This window comes from Lipophrys pholis (genome assembly GCF_963383615.2).
Source record: "Lipophrys pholis genome assembly, chromosome: 7".
Lineage (NCBI taxonomy): Eukaryota > Metazoa > Chordata > Actinopteri > Blenniiformes > Blenniidae > Lipophrys > Lipophrys pholis.
In genome coordinates, this window is record NC_137638.1 from 17,696,090 (window position 1) to 17,710,645 (window position 14,556).

The 14,556-nt window shown below is 41.2% G+C and overlaps 1 protein-coding gene across 1 annotated transcript in view; it reads left to right on the top strand.

Moving 5' to 3' along the window:
• Positions 1 to 14,556, top strand: part of ank1a (ankyrin 1, erythrocytic a) — a gene marked incomplete at its 5' end in the record, with an annotated part of 86,197 nt that overhangs the window by 35,931 nt on the left and 35,710 nt on the right. The gene's annotated exons all lie outside the window — the stretch shown is intronic.

Consider the following 14,556-nt stretch of genomic DNA (forward strand, 5'->3'; position numbering starts at 1 on the left):
CCCTGGGCCACTGTAGATGCAGACTACATTAGGAAGCCCATTCATATCCAACCACCAGCAGTTGGCTGTAATTTGTTTCGGCTAGGGGGGCAGAGTGTAATTTACATGTGAAAGGCTACAGCGTATTCAGATATTGTAATTCTCATTTTTGTCCCAGGGTTATTGACACCAGCTCCACAAAATTCAGATTACAGGTTTACCGCTATTGTACAAGGTTGCAGAAGTCATATAATAATGGCTCTCTTGGCCACATACCAACTTTACGACGAAGACAGGAGTGCAGGATTCTCCTCGTCTTGCTGACCCATTAGGAAGTGATCTTTTCTGGCTTTCTGCAACAGCGAGATGCCTCATGGGAACAATCTGGCCCACAAAGAGTACTTTCAATGGAGCCCTCCCAAGTAACTACAACCTGAATGACTTTACAATTGCAGGACACACCTTCGCTGGCCTAAGTTGAATATTTCTATGTAAAGTCCACTTGCAAGTGGGAATTTCAAGTGACATAATGTTTTTTGATCCTTCTTTGTATCCCAAGAACAAAGACAATCCTGGCTTGTGTATGTATTCAAGCACTGAACTGACTTTATCATAATAGACTGCTGTTGCAAATTTTCATCCACATGTCATTAAGTCATACAAAAGGAAACTGAACAGGGACTTCTGACTAACCCTCACAGTTCCAACTGAACTGTGCTCACTTTATCCAAAGTACACTAAACATTCGGTGAACTTTACACCCACTGTGTTGCTCACATGAAATCGAGGCAGTAGTGTTTAGACTTTCTCGTCACTCTTGTTAAAACTCTAGTGATTCAAACTCCATCCACCTACTAATTTCCCACTCATGATTATTTTACTTTCATGGATTCAACATGGTGTTATTTACTGTTAATTTGTCTCCTCCATGACTTATATTGCTTTCCCCAACAATTGTAAACGGGCTTGATTTTAGTTGACCTTTTCCACCGCACCTTGAGTTTGTTTTTTTCATTGAGGCCTGAAGGCTTCTTAAATGCCATCAGTTTGATTTGAGAGAAAGAAAGCGAGAGAGAAACTGAGCAACAATCAATGTGCATGCATGCGTGCATGTGCATGTGTTTCAGGCGAATGCGCAGAACGCATGGTAAAGGTGGAAGTATACTCCAAACCTTCTGATCCAATCTCTTAAATTTGTAGAGGAACTGTTCACCACTCTCACAGTGTCAATGTCACAACAAGCTCAGTTTCCAGCCCTCCAAACATTTACTTACATCCCTTTTTCCACCCTGTCAGCATTGTCGGCGATGAAGACCCGGTGAACTGTCTGAAAAGAAACGAAAAAAATGAGAATATATTTTAAAAAAAGAAAAAAAACCAGGACAGAACTTCTCAGTTGTTCGACGACAGACTCTGGCAGCTCGACATTCTCAACTGAGCTCTATACCTGTTCAGCACAGACCACAAGAAAGAAAAGTGATATCTCTGTTCTCTGTATCTGTTATACTCTATCATTCACAAATGCTTTATTTGATTATCAGCAGCAGCCGCAATTTATTTGGTAATTATTTGAGAGCGACCTTTTCAGTTTTAATTATTTATAAGAACATAACAAAAGCTTCCAGTGCATTCAAGCACCTTTTATAGCGTAATAGCATTTTACTTTTATAGCCCATCTCCATTATACTACAAAGAAAATATTTATGTTGTTTAAACACAAGCGTACTGTCTTGTATTACTTGAAAGTGTTTTACTGATTTGTGGTATAGCCTACCAGAAGTTTGATAATATAATTAAATTTCACATCTATATTTTATGTCCAACCTGTAAGACGTAAACTGACTGGCACATATTGTAGTTTCAGTCATGATTAAAATCAGGAGGCTCTTTTTTGTATGTTAGCGTACCAGAAATCAATGTAAGATTGTAACTTTAATGTTTCTTATAAATATTTATCTTTAAAGCCAACCTTAATGTCAACTCCCAGTGTACATGTATGTACATGGACTAAACATCTTACCTCTACAGGCCCAATGTAACTTTAATGATGCACAGTTCTCCCTCCCCATCAGGTGACAAAATATATATATATACAAGTAATGAGCACATAAACGTTGCTCCTCACATGGTGGAACTACGCACTGCACGACCTTGTTCAATTTGAGTATACCGCTGCCTGAACTGAATGCTTGCATAATGGAAGGTTGCTGCAGATGTGAGTGTGTTGAATGCAAGTGTGTGTTATGCACCTTTCATGTGCATGTCCTGCACTGTAGGTGTGTGTGTGTGTGTGTGTGTGTGTGTGTGTGTGTGTGTGTGTGTGTGTGTGTGTGTGTGTGTGTGTGTGTGTGTGTGTGTGTGTGTGTGTGTGTGTGTGTGTGTGTGTGTGTGTGTGTGTGTGTGTGTGTGTGTGTGTGTGTGTGTGGCAGCAGCAATAAAAGTAGTTGAGTACGGGCTGCTGAGTGATTGACGCCCGCTTTAAAATCTGTCTTTTGACTGCACTTACTCTGATTAATGAGCGCATCTCCCTTAATTACTTATGTTTAATTTTTATTAACATGTCAATCTCAAGTACCGCAGGCAGCTCGGTGTCTGTCCCCTGAGGCTTGAGATATTAACTGTTGAAGTGGAAAACAACATGGTAGACAGATCAAATATGTTTTTTGTTGTGTTTTTTTTTTTATTAAGTAACAGCAGCCCAATTATTTGAGTTGAGATAGTCTCTACTTTGTTGTACATAGCTCTTTAGCATGGACCACACAGCTGATAACATCATGGTAGGTCTCTAGTCCAGGAGTCTTGACTCAGCAAGGCTGTGCACATGACTCTGCCATCAAACTGCCAACAACAGACTCGAAGATACTTCCGCTGAAGCACAAGCTCAGTGTGGCTCCCACAGCGTGCCTTCTTATCCATACAGTTGCCACTGGAGCCACGACACACCATCCATTCTTTTTGCTTTTGCTGTGGGCCTCTTGAGCTTTCCATCCAGCCCTTCTTTTACATGTCTCTTGCCTGCACTCTGCATTGAGAAATGAGGCTGCTGCTGCAACGAGACAAGTCAAGACAAATGTTTGTAAACGCTACAGCTCCACTATAATTGATAACACACTGCAAAGTGAAATAGAAGGGTTTAAAAATGAAGTGAAATGACAACACTCATGTGTGCCACATAAGGTCACATCCATCCCTTACAAAAATAACACACTGTATATATTACTGCAAATGATGCATCCTTTGGTTGTTTTCTTCAGATTTACAGCTGTTGACTGAAGAGAAATGTCATAGCTTAAATAATAAAAAGAAATTGCCCAATTTTCATAATTATGTCAGATAAATCTTTTAGTTTTCAGAAATACAAGCATGCATACACAACATGTTAGTAGTTTAGATTTAAGTTATCTTTGAATAATGTTTTGCCAGGCCAACCAATTCACCCGAGGAAACCCACACCTGCACAGAACATGCAAACTCCACACAAAAAGACGCCAAAACATGAACTCAATCATGAGATATTCTCACTGTGAAGGAAAAATGCTGGCTGCTACAGTACCATAAAGTAAACTAGAAATTCCAGATTAACATTGACTTTTTTTATTCAAACATGAAAAATAGATTTCATCAAAAATGTAGGGAATTTAAGGGCATATGGCTTGGGCTTTGCAATGTGAATAATAAACCAACACAAACGGGTAAAAATTACTTAGATTGCCGATGATGAATAGAGGCTAAAAATAGTAAGAAACCCTGGAGAACATCCATCCATTTATCTTCTGCTTAATCCAACCTTGGATTTCTGGGGGTTAGAACTGATCCCAGCTGACTGTCAGTGAAGGCAGGTTACATCCTGCACAGATCATCAGTCTCATGCACACTCATAGTCTCACCTGCTGGCAGTTTAAAAAGACCAATTCACTACATATGGGTGCAGATCTCAATGTTTGTATCTGTAAAAAAGCACAGGGAGAATAACGGGGACTTCGTTCTGCGTCTAACCACGTCACCAAATAACGGCGTGCCCCTGAAGAACATTCTGAACTGAACTGACTTCATATACTAATGTTATGGGACAATAAACCAACAGAGTGACTTTTTTGTTCTTGATGTACCTCCCAGGATACGGTGCAGTTCATCTTCTCAGGGGATGCCGAACACAATTTCTGTCCCTATTTAATTTAGTTACAGAAACATTGGCAGGTGACCTCTTTGTTCTGCTGGACTTTGTATCTCGTAGTTTCGGGACAGCGTGTCATTTCTGAACAGACTTAAAAACTTGGGCCAGTGCAGCTCTCGGTCTATTAACCAAGCTGATTGAATTATGGTCTCGCTGTTCAGTTTCTGGCTGATGCTGACTCAACCTCTCTCCTGACGGATGGTTGAACCCTTGATTTTAAATTATTAAGCTTGTGTTCTCAGCTTGCACTCATACTGTGTACATACAGGAGAGGGGTTGTCATGAAGACATACTCTTTTTACAGTGATGCTCCTGGTCTCTCCTTTTGCACATCTTCACTCTGTATTTCCCCATCTCCACTCCTCCACTTGTGAAGATTAATGGGAGCCTGGCCATGTGCTGACATATTGCCACTGCCATTCTTCTCTATTGCCTTCATCTTTTCTGCTCTCCTCCGTCGTCTGAGTATTTCTAACACCCTGTTCTTGTCTTCCACAGGTCAGGCTGGCTTTGTCACGTTGAGGCGCATGTGCATTTGTTGAGCTGGCTGTAATAACTGTATGTATGATAATATGTCTATAAGGGAATGAGCCTCGTGCAAGCTGACACAAGATATGTAATCTGTGAAGACGGTTTTAACACCCGCAGCTCTTAGTGATGAATTAAATGCTTCTCTGTCAGTTCAGAGGCTGTACAATCTTAATGTGGAAAGGCGTGAGGTACTTTGTGTGAGTGTGTGTGTGTGAGTGTGTGTGTGTGTGAGTGAGTGTGAGACGGAGGTTTGCACCAGGGCTGCAGCAAACAGCCCAACCCAGCCCATACTGTTCAAATCTACTGCGGGCCATTGCTGCAGAGCATCAAGCTGCCACTAGAGGGGCAATATAGCAAACTCAAGGAGTACAACGTCACATAGAAACACCTTTACCTCATATGATTTCTCATATGAAATCTGGTCAAAATAAAGGTTGTAATTCAGAGACTTTAACTTATTAATCCTGTACTTTCTTTCTAATTTAATTTTGTTGTTCTGCCTAAACAATGATTTAGGTAAACAAAAATCAAGGGATTTGTTGAAGCCTTATCCTTATTTTTCCACAAATAATCACATTATTTTCCACATCTGTGCATTCTCCATCTTAAATCTTCTAACTGCCGGGCAGAAAGAAATGTAGCTGAAGAATTGTTAATGTTTTCTCTCCCCAGCATCCTACTCTGTGCGTGATCCATCCATGTGTTATCCAGGATGTGATTTTGTATGAGGCAGTGAGTGCAGAGGCCAGACAAGGGCAGTGGGTGTAACAGTTTTGAAAAAGGCAGCTGACAGACTCTCTCTGTTTATGTTGATTTCTCACCTACCGTTTCAGCCGTGCTCGGCGTTCTCTGAGGCATCGGTTCAGGGGCAAGAAACCCCCACGAGCAGCACGCATGGACAGCTGTAGCGCTTGGTCCTGCTAACAAGAGAAGCTTGACACAGGGTGCCGAGGGCATGTCTGACTTGAACTTAAAGCAATCTTGTTGTAAAACGGGAGGGTGGCCATTGCTCAATAATGGGCATGACACACATCTTAGAGTTGATTCCTTCTATAAGAAACTATACAATATTGCAGATTTTCACACTGATGCACTATCATGGCCAAGACACTCCTGATGCTGTCCCACAAGCCAAACCTGAGGCTAAAATCATGAGGGGCAAAGTCAGATATTACTTAAAATGGTCCCACTTTAGTCATACATAATGGCAGAGCACATCACAATTCTTAACATCAAAGTAAATTGTTCTGACAAATTAAATGACTCTTTTCACACTTTTATTGATTTATTTTTCGGCAAATAACTCCTGCAAAACTGTAAGGTCAAGAAACAAATAGCATTAGTTCATATGATAATAACCACTAAATACTGCAAGACATCCTTTTTACAAAAAACAGCAAGATTTGAAAAACATAACTTATAAACACCACATTTTTAGTGTAAATGCAGTCCCTGATAATGATCTAGTTCCCCTTTGATAGTCATCATTGTGGCTGTAAATATTTATGGCAACTGAACTCAGACAACTTCAGGACACAAGCTCTTGAAGACTTACCTGAAAAGTTGATTATTTGTGCGTCATGTGCACTGAAGGCTCATGTATGTTGTTCAAGCAGATTATTATGGAAACAGCCCTTCAGGATCAAGTCATTGTATATTATAACATAGTCTTATTACAAATATTAAGAAGTTTGAAGTTTAGATGTTTTGATTAGAGACTGACCATAAGTCTGTGGTGGTTACCCATCTGAAAGAACACCTTGAGAGATTTTCATTACTTAAGACCCCAACCCTTTATTGGATAAGTGTCCATATTTGCATTTGCTTGTGTATATCTTTATGTTGTTTTAACAAACAAATAATAATAAACTGAAGGAAATACTAAAATATGGAAGAAAAGTGGTTGTGCTATTGATTAACCAAGGTAATATTTTTGTCGTCCTTCTGAAATAAGCATGGCCACCATGTCATTTTTCTGAAATAACAAATTACATTGCAGAGTAACACAGTAATAATGAAACATGTGTAGGAAATAATTAAAGAAGTACTAAAACCCATTCAGTGGTGAAATATGTCGGATTTTGGTCAGTTTTACATAAGTTTGCTATCATTTTGAATGTCTTTAGTCAACAGCTTAGAGTGAAAGTTTTTAATTCACACATAAATTAGTGGTGCCCCTTTTTTGGGTTAAGCAGGTTTTACAATCAGGACGTGATAAGTTATCTCGTCTCCTCAGATGAGCTGTGATGCTCCTTCCAGGCCGGTCGAAAGACTGTTATGTCAGAGTTGAGTTCCCTTTTCTGGCAGGACCACAACATAATTTGTCATCTCTTTATGGACATTGGTGTCTGTACTCCCCTTCCCCACATTCTTTTTCAGTGCCGCTCTCATCACTGTCTAAACTCAATTCTCTGGACAGGACAGACGTCCCACGTGATGTTTTTGCCGAGGTCACGGTCCAGTGGTACTGAGTAGTGTATAGCCTTCTTTCTGCTTTGCCCCCTCCTTCTCTTCTCCTACTAGCATTTATCTCTCTGCATGGTTTTGGCAGCGATGTGCTTTTCCCAGCATTTAGCCAGGAGAGGGAGAGAGGAGGGGAGAGGTAGAGAAAAGGAGGCCTTTTCAAGCGGGGAATGATGGAAGCTTTATTAAAAGAGGCAGGACCTTTTGAGAGCCTGGCCCCTCCAAGCTCCCCCCCCACCCCCATGTGTCTGGGCCCATTGTCACAGGGCGGTGGCAGGGACCCCCTCCCTCACTGGCGGCTTTGTCACTGTAAGTCACCTCACAGACTTAAACAGACCCACTCCCAAAGAACACACCCATTCGCCACAGTAACTCTGCACTATTCTGGCGTTGCCTGCTCTATGAAAAAAATGATTGTCCGGCTGTCAGAAAACATACAGGAGACACAGAGATGGGCGTAACATGGAGGGAAGACTGGGACAGGAGAAAGGAGGGATAAAGTTTGGGTTGGAGAGAGTTTGGGTGCAACAAATGTGGAAGATGGAATGGACAGATGAGATAGACAGCTCCTTGTAGAGTGTCGGGGAAAATAGAAGAAATAGAAAAAAATAAGCAAAAGTTGGAAACAAAATAGGCAAGTAAGGTACAATCAAAAAATTGGAGTTGGTGAAAAATGAAGAGAAGTGACCTGAAAGGATCCAGGATGTAGACTGGGGTCCTGCAGGGAGCGTATGGGGTACCCGTTTGTTTTTCACTGTGTGAAATGTGTGTCTTTAGATACAGGCAGCATTCCTCCAGAGATAAACCCCTGGGCCCCCCATCCCCTCAAACTCCCCCCACTCCCCCCACCCGCTCTTGTCTCTCCACCCACCATGCTTGCTCAAGTGTGTGTGTCTGGCTGTGTGTTTACGTGTGTGTGAGTGAGTGAGTGTGTGCGCTCATGTTTACGTTAGATGGGGGTGCCCTGTACCACAGCAGCAACGGCACTCGCAGGGGGCAACAGAAAAGACAGCTGTGTGTTTGAGAGTAACAGAAAACATAAGAAAGAGAGAGTGGAGGGCCAACAGGCATGCCAGTCAAGACCGTCACATTTGGAGTGAGTACCACAAACTCTGCTGTTCTCCATCTCACCTTTCTTCTGACTGCATCACTCGTCCCGTCATTCTTTTCATCTCTTCATATCATTCAACTGTACAGGTCTCTCCGTTACTCTCATTATGTTGCTCTTCGCTTTTTGTTTGTTTTTTTAAAGTTTTGTTCCGACGTGAAATCTTAACTTGCATTTCCTCAGACGTAATGCACCTGCCAACACTTCCTGTTTTTGCCCTCTCACATGAGACCGGGATGAGCCAATACTTTTACTTTCTGACCCACTTTTAGACCCATTTTTAAATTTGCTTTTTCTCCAGCCTCACAATATCAACGTGCTCGTATTAACTCTTTCCCTGTTCTGTTTGTGCTCATTTTATTCAGTACACGACTCTCCTGTTTGCGGAGTACCATTCTTCTTCTCCATCCATACACATGAACTGTTTCGGTAACTTCTCTCAGGTCTTTCACTGTTTGTTCTTGTTTTCAGTCCTGGCCTGTAGAAGTGCCAATGAGAAGTTATACCAGAGTAAAAGCAATTTCTCCTTATTGATGAATTGATTAGTAATTTACAGGTGAACTTTTATTTCTGATGAAATGATTTGCTCAGAAAAGACTATTTTGATCCAACTCACTCCTCAGAGCTTTCTCGCCGCAGCCTGGGAGCGAGCTTGGTTGTTTTGGCAGTATCTCTGACAGTTGTGGTGCATGTGCATCCAAGATTAGTGTAAGTACATGTATGTGTTGGTGTGTATCCTGTTCTGTTTACCCATTTAATCGTGTTTTTGACCTCATTTGCGCCTCTGTTTGATGTTCAGCTTGTATGATGCCAGTATTTGCTGTGGTAAGTAAACTTGAGTAGGGTAAACTGATTAGCAGGTCAGTTAATGAGGCACTGTGAGTGTGGCTTCATTGTCGTTATAGAATGGTACATGCACTAAGCTGGCAGAAGTAATGGCATTTAAGTCACACCTGTACCAGTCCCTTGTTCTTATATTGAATTTATTTGGTTTGAATATTGAAACGGTGACATTTTACTGTAAATCAAGCAACACATGAAAAAGTTGCTGTGTTTATGGGAAGACGAAGTACAGTCAGAGAACTACTTTGTTGTTGATCGGACTCGCTCATCTCAGTGTTGCATTGTCTGAAACCTTTTATTTCATTTTGCGGTGGACTTAGTTCACAGTAGATTTAGTCTAGAACTAAACATATAAACTTGTTTATGGCCAGCTGGAGGAAATGTGATCAAAATTAACCACAACAAACTTCCAATAAGCCGAGGTGGAAGAACTTGAGTAGAAGTAAAAATATTCACCATAAACTTCTGAATTTATTTTAACCAACTGAAGTCAAAGTTTACTTATCTGCTGCTTCTGTTTGCAGCATTGTAATATTACTATTATTGAAGAGATAGATGATGAAGTCCTTTTTGTGGAAATAAATTGATAAGAAAAATTCCTGAAACTTATCACATGTTCCATATCCAAAAATGTCCAAAAAAAAAAAAAAATCATGTCTTATGATGTCTTGAATCAAATAGAATTAGTTGAGTAAAAAGCGATTGTTCACAAACGTTTGCTTGTGTTGCAGTGTTAAGCGATATGAAAAAACACTCCCAACATTGTGAACATTTTTTTAATAAATTAACTCAGTCAGCAACTACATAAGTTTTTTGTCTTATGGAGTGTGCTGTAGTTACAGATGAGCTATCTTTACAGTGGCACCATACTCCTCAACTTTAATTAACATAATGCAATAGTGCACATTTACATATGTGTTCTATTGCATTATGTTTTCCTTTTGTCCCTGCAGATGGTGATACTCTGTAAAATACTGTGTCGCAGAGCATGTGATGTTTACCATATCTTGATCCTATCCACCATAGCTCCCAGTCTTTATCCTTACGCTATGGCCCTCACCTTCTTTGTCATCACTATCAAAGATCACAATACCCAAGACAATTATAACCATGACAATCTCATCTACAAGCGCAGAGGGTGAACATAAAGAGACAATCGATGAGCATGGCAGGGACAAACAGTGGGCTACGTGGCGAGGGGGGGGGGGGGGGGGGGGGGGGGGGGGGGGGTAGAAGAAGTGGGGGAGTGTGAGAAAGTAAATAGTAAAGATGGGACAATACACCTTGTGGCGTACAGAGAGCAGCAGCAGACAAAGAACTGGCAGATTTACATGCAGACAGACAGCGTTGAGTGGGGGAGTGTAACAGATTCATCCCTGCACCCTGCTCATTCACTTCCTGTAAATATGTCCAAGTTGAGCCGTCCCGTGGGCCTCTGTCCGACTGACTCTACACTTACTACATCTCGGTATCCGGAAACTTCTTCAAGCAGCCGCTGAGATGAAGGCAGAGATGACTGAGAGGGAAAAAAAGGGACAGAGGAAGAAAATCAATTTCTAGAACAAATGCCAGTCAGCAGGAAAGGGTGATGAAATAGCTGTTTAAGCACTTTGGAAGAATTTCCATATCTACAGCTCAGTGTTTCCGTGAGATGTACAAAAACCCTCCAATCACAATGTTAGTTTAAATACATCTAGATATTGAGCTTAGTGAAGTGAAAACAGGAGACATTACCAACAATTTGGTATACTTGCACAGTGTCTATTGCTTAAAGTTTAGGGAACTATTGCAAGTTAAGCAGTACTTGTGACACGCTGAACATACATAGACACCTTATTTCCACCCTCCTGCTGTGTGTACAAATAGCTGTGGTGGCATTAAAATATTTATGATTTGCACCTGGTGCTGTGTCTGCAGATTCATGTTGTGTTTGTGCCCGATGAGTGTGAGAGAGAGAATAGGACATAGGACTGTTTCTGTGTTGTGAATTTTATGTAGATTTTTATGGGAATGCATTGATATAACAAAGTAGATGGGACATTTATATTGTATTAAAAAAAATCACCTTGATCTAGAAATCCTCAATGATTTGCCAATAATAAAGTGATGCTTGTTCCAGCCACTTTTGGGGCAAATCCAATGTGTAATAAGACATCAAAGTCATAAATATAATAAAAAATCTTATTCTGACAAAGAACCAGGGATTGAAATGATCTATTTCCATCATTATTGGCCCTTAACCCACGATGACTAGTCACAAATACATCACCATTTGAATGAACTGTTTGAACTCAATATTGGTCAAAGTAGGTTACGCTGTTTTTAATCATTTTTGGCATCGTTGCTTTGCTGAAATGACAAGAACTCTCCTCTAAAATTGTAGCTGGTAGGATTATTTTGAACGGTGAAAAGCTCAGGAGGTCAAGGGAAATGGGAGATGAAATGGAGTTTTCTGTATTGCTTCCATAAGTATAACGAAACCTCATGCGGAAAGCACTATGATCAAGCATCGTGTGTAATGTACATTTGCAACAGTGCAAACATCCTCTGCAAAGAGACGGCAATATAGCAGTGTACATAGAGATATCTTTCAGATGCTGACAGAAATCATAACAGCCATTTTCACAAATCCCAATCTACACATTCTCAAACAGTTCAAAGTCAGAGAGAATCTTCTTTCAGCCCTCCCTTGTCTCAGTGGTCATATTTGTCTTGTTGTTCCCCGTAACCCTCATCAAATACGCCTCCATGTAAAATCTTCACAAAAACAATTGAAATGTAATCGACTCGTTGTGAAAATGCCGATCCTATAGATCCAATCATCTGTCGCAGGGGATCTTTGAGGGGCCGGGACGCTGATCCCTGTAACGCTTCTTCATGTGTGCACACGTTCATACACACTGAGTGTTTGAACACTGCAGTCCACTGGCGAGGCAGTGATGTCATCCTGTCTGCTGCAGCACCGGCAGAGGAGGCAAGCAAAAAGGGGAGAGCTAGACAATTAGGAACAGAGGGGGTAGAGACAAGAGAGCAAGCAACAGGAAAGACAAAATGAGATAAAAACAAGGACAGGGAGTTTGGGAGAGAGGATTTTCTGTGATGAGATAGGGGAATCATTTTACTTGGTAATTTTGAGCTTCATTATGAGGAGCCTAGCGGAGTCTGAGCCGGAGGACAGTTGCATGCGCACTGCATGACACTGTCTGTTGATATTGCTAATGGTAAATGTGGGGCTTCCAAGCAGCTTATAGTCTGTTTTTGTAAGCGCAAAGTATGATTAATGTGTTTTCTCATTTCTGTTTAGCACTGTGGTGAGTCCACTCTCTTTTGGGATGAATAGAGAACAAGTCATTCGTCGAAATCACATCATGTTCTTCTAAAACGCTGCAGATTATACACACGTAAACATTTCTTGGTATCTTTGCATGCTCCACAGATAACAGGGTACCTGTGTCAGAGTTAGGGATGGGTGTGGTTCCCCTGCATCCTTATCTCACACCACCACACACTCACTTTTTGACATAAGCAGACATTTGCAGAAACATGCAAACATTCAGGCAAATGCTGGCCTGGCAGTTAAAAAAGCTTCATGATGAAGAGAAAGGAAGTTTACTGTGACCAGCGTCTTTGGCTTGCATTTTTCTGATAGTTTTAGTACCATGATTATAAACTTAAACGAGCTGTAGCTGAAGGGATACTGGTCTAAATATTGGTGGGGGGGGGGGGCTCAAACAGGGTCACCATGGTGTTACCATTTGCTTGGGACATGTATATTTGGTCAGGTGGTTGAACTTTGTCTCAGCTGTATTTGCCCCCATGTTGAAAAAGGGATTTTTTGTGTCACCATGACAAAATATGCACAACACTCATATATTAGAAACTAGGCCTGCATTCTGAAACTTCCCATATACCTTGTTTTATTTCATGCAGAACTATTAAATAGATAGGCTATTAAATACAAGATATCAAAGTTTACTAGAATGTACATGTTTAAGAATCAAATAACATAACATGTTTTTGTTCTTTTAAGAGTGGCATGGAATTACCCTTTTTCTCGACTCCCTCTGTGGCTGTGTAGAAGTTCAACGCAAGTAAATTTCAGATGCTGTGTCCCAGGATGATGCAGCTTTTTTGCACTGCACTGGGGTCCATTTGTTGCTCTGCAGCTGTCTAGAGGGCAGAGGTTGTGTGTGTTATGTCTTTTTTTTTTAAAGTCAATGAAAAGTCTGGGAATAAGACAGCCCAATTAAAAAAAAGAACATGTTTTACCAACACAGCTTGGGAAGTTGTGAGTATTGAAAACCATCAGAAAAATATTATTTATAACAAAATGTGGGTATTATGTAGTATATTATATTTGAAGTTATAGTTCTTTTCTGCTCAGCCTCTACGGTGTGTGTGCATGGGCCAGCATGAGTGTGACTCAGATGCTTTGTGCTGAAGTGCAGTTTTCTCATTTGAGAGACAAAAAACTATCAACAAAAAACTCACAGGCAAGTGGCTCTGCATGAGTCAGTGTACTCAAAAGCAAAACCCAGGATTTATTACATTGCACTCAGCATACTGTACGAGGTTCATCTGATAAGTGGAAACTGTCACTGCATAAATTTCATCATTTTTACCAATATGAACAGTGTAGACTGTCGGGTGTAGTTTTGCTGCCAGTCAGCTGGAAGCAGCTTTTTCAAAAAGATTTTCTGTTTCCCTGCCATTGCTGTTCCTTTTTTTTTTCTTTCCAAGTGACCTCTCTCTTTGCACAGTGCTGTGGCATTGGTGTCATGCTGAGGGTGTGTTGTGTCATTTGTTGCTACGCTGCTACTTCAGGCATGTGGATCCTTTCTTCTTCTTCTTTTTTACCCGGGCCGACTCCCTCTCTGTCAAAAGAGGAGCAACAATCCTGTTGCAACAATAGTCAACACAACTCAAAGCACAATGTTATGAAGTTGAGAGAAGCAGCTTCTTTGATGCGTTTTAAACACAGTGGGATTTGATGTTTTTCTGTTGGAGCAGAAAATGAGGGTTTTACGCAGCAAATTAATTTATTATCTGCAAAAACATACAAGGACGGGCTGTTTATTTTCCTGACAGGCATGTCGTGGAGGCTGGTTGGACAGAAAGCGGATGATGTATGGGTGGGGATGGGCACAGTGAGATGGGAGATTATGTAAATGACATAAAAAGGTGCAGGGTTTGCCGCAGTCGAGTTTCTCCCTGTGGTTCTCCCTTCATCACTCCTGCTTCTCCCCGTCTCCCCCTGTGCCGCATGAGTGATCCTGTTTCGGCAGCACTCCTGCCTGCCTGGGAGAGGCATGAAGCCTTCAGACACAAACAAAACACAGACAAAAACACTAGACACGCCATGTGCCGGCCCGTGAGCCAGGACTCAGCAAAACCGCTCTCCTGTCTCTGCTTATCTTTGTCTCTCTCTTTCGTTTACAACTTATACACCACAAACCGT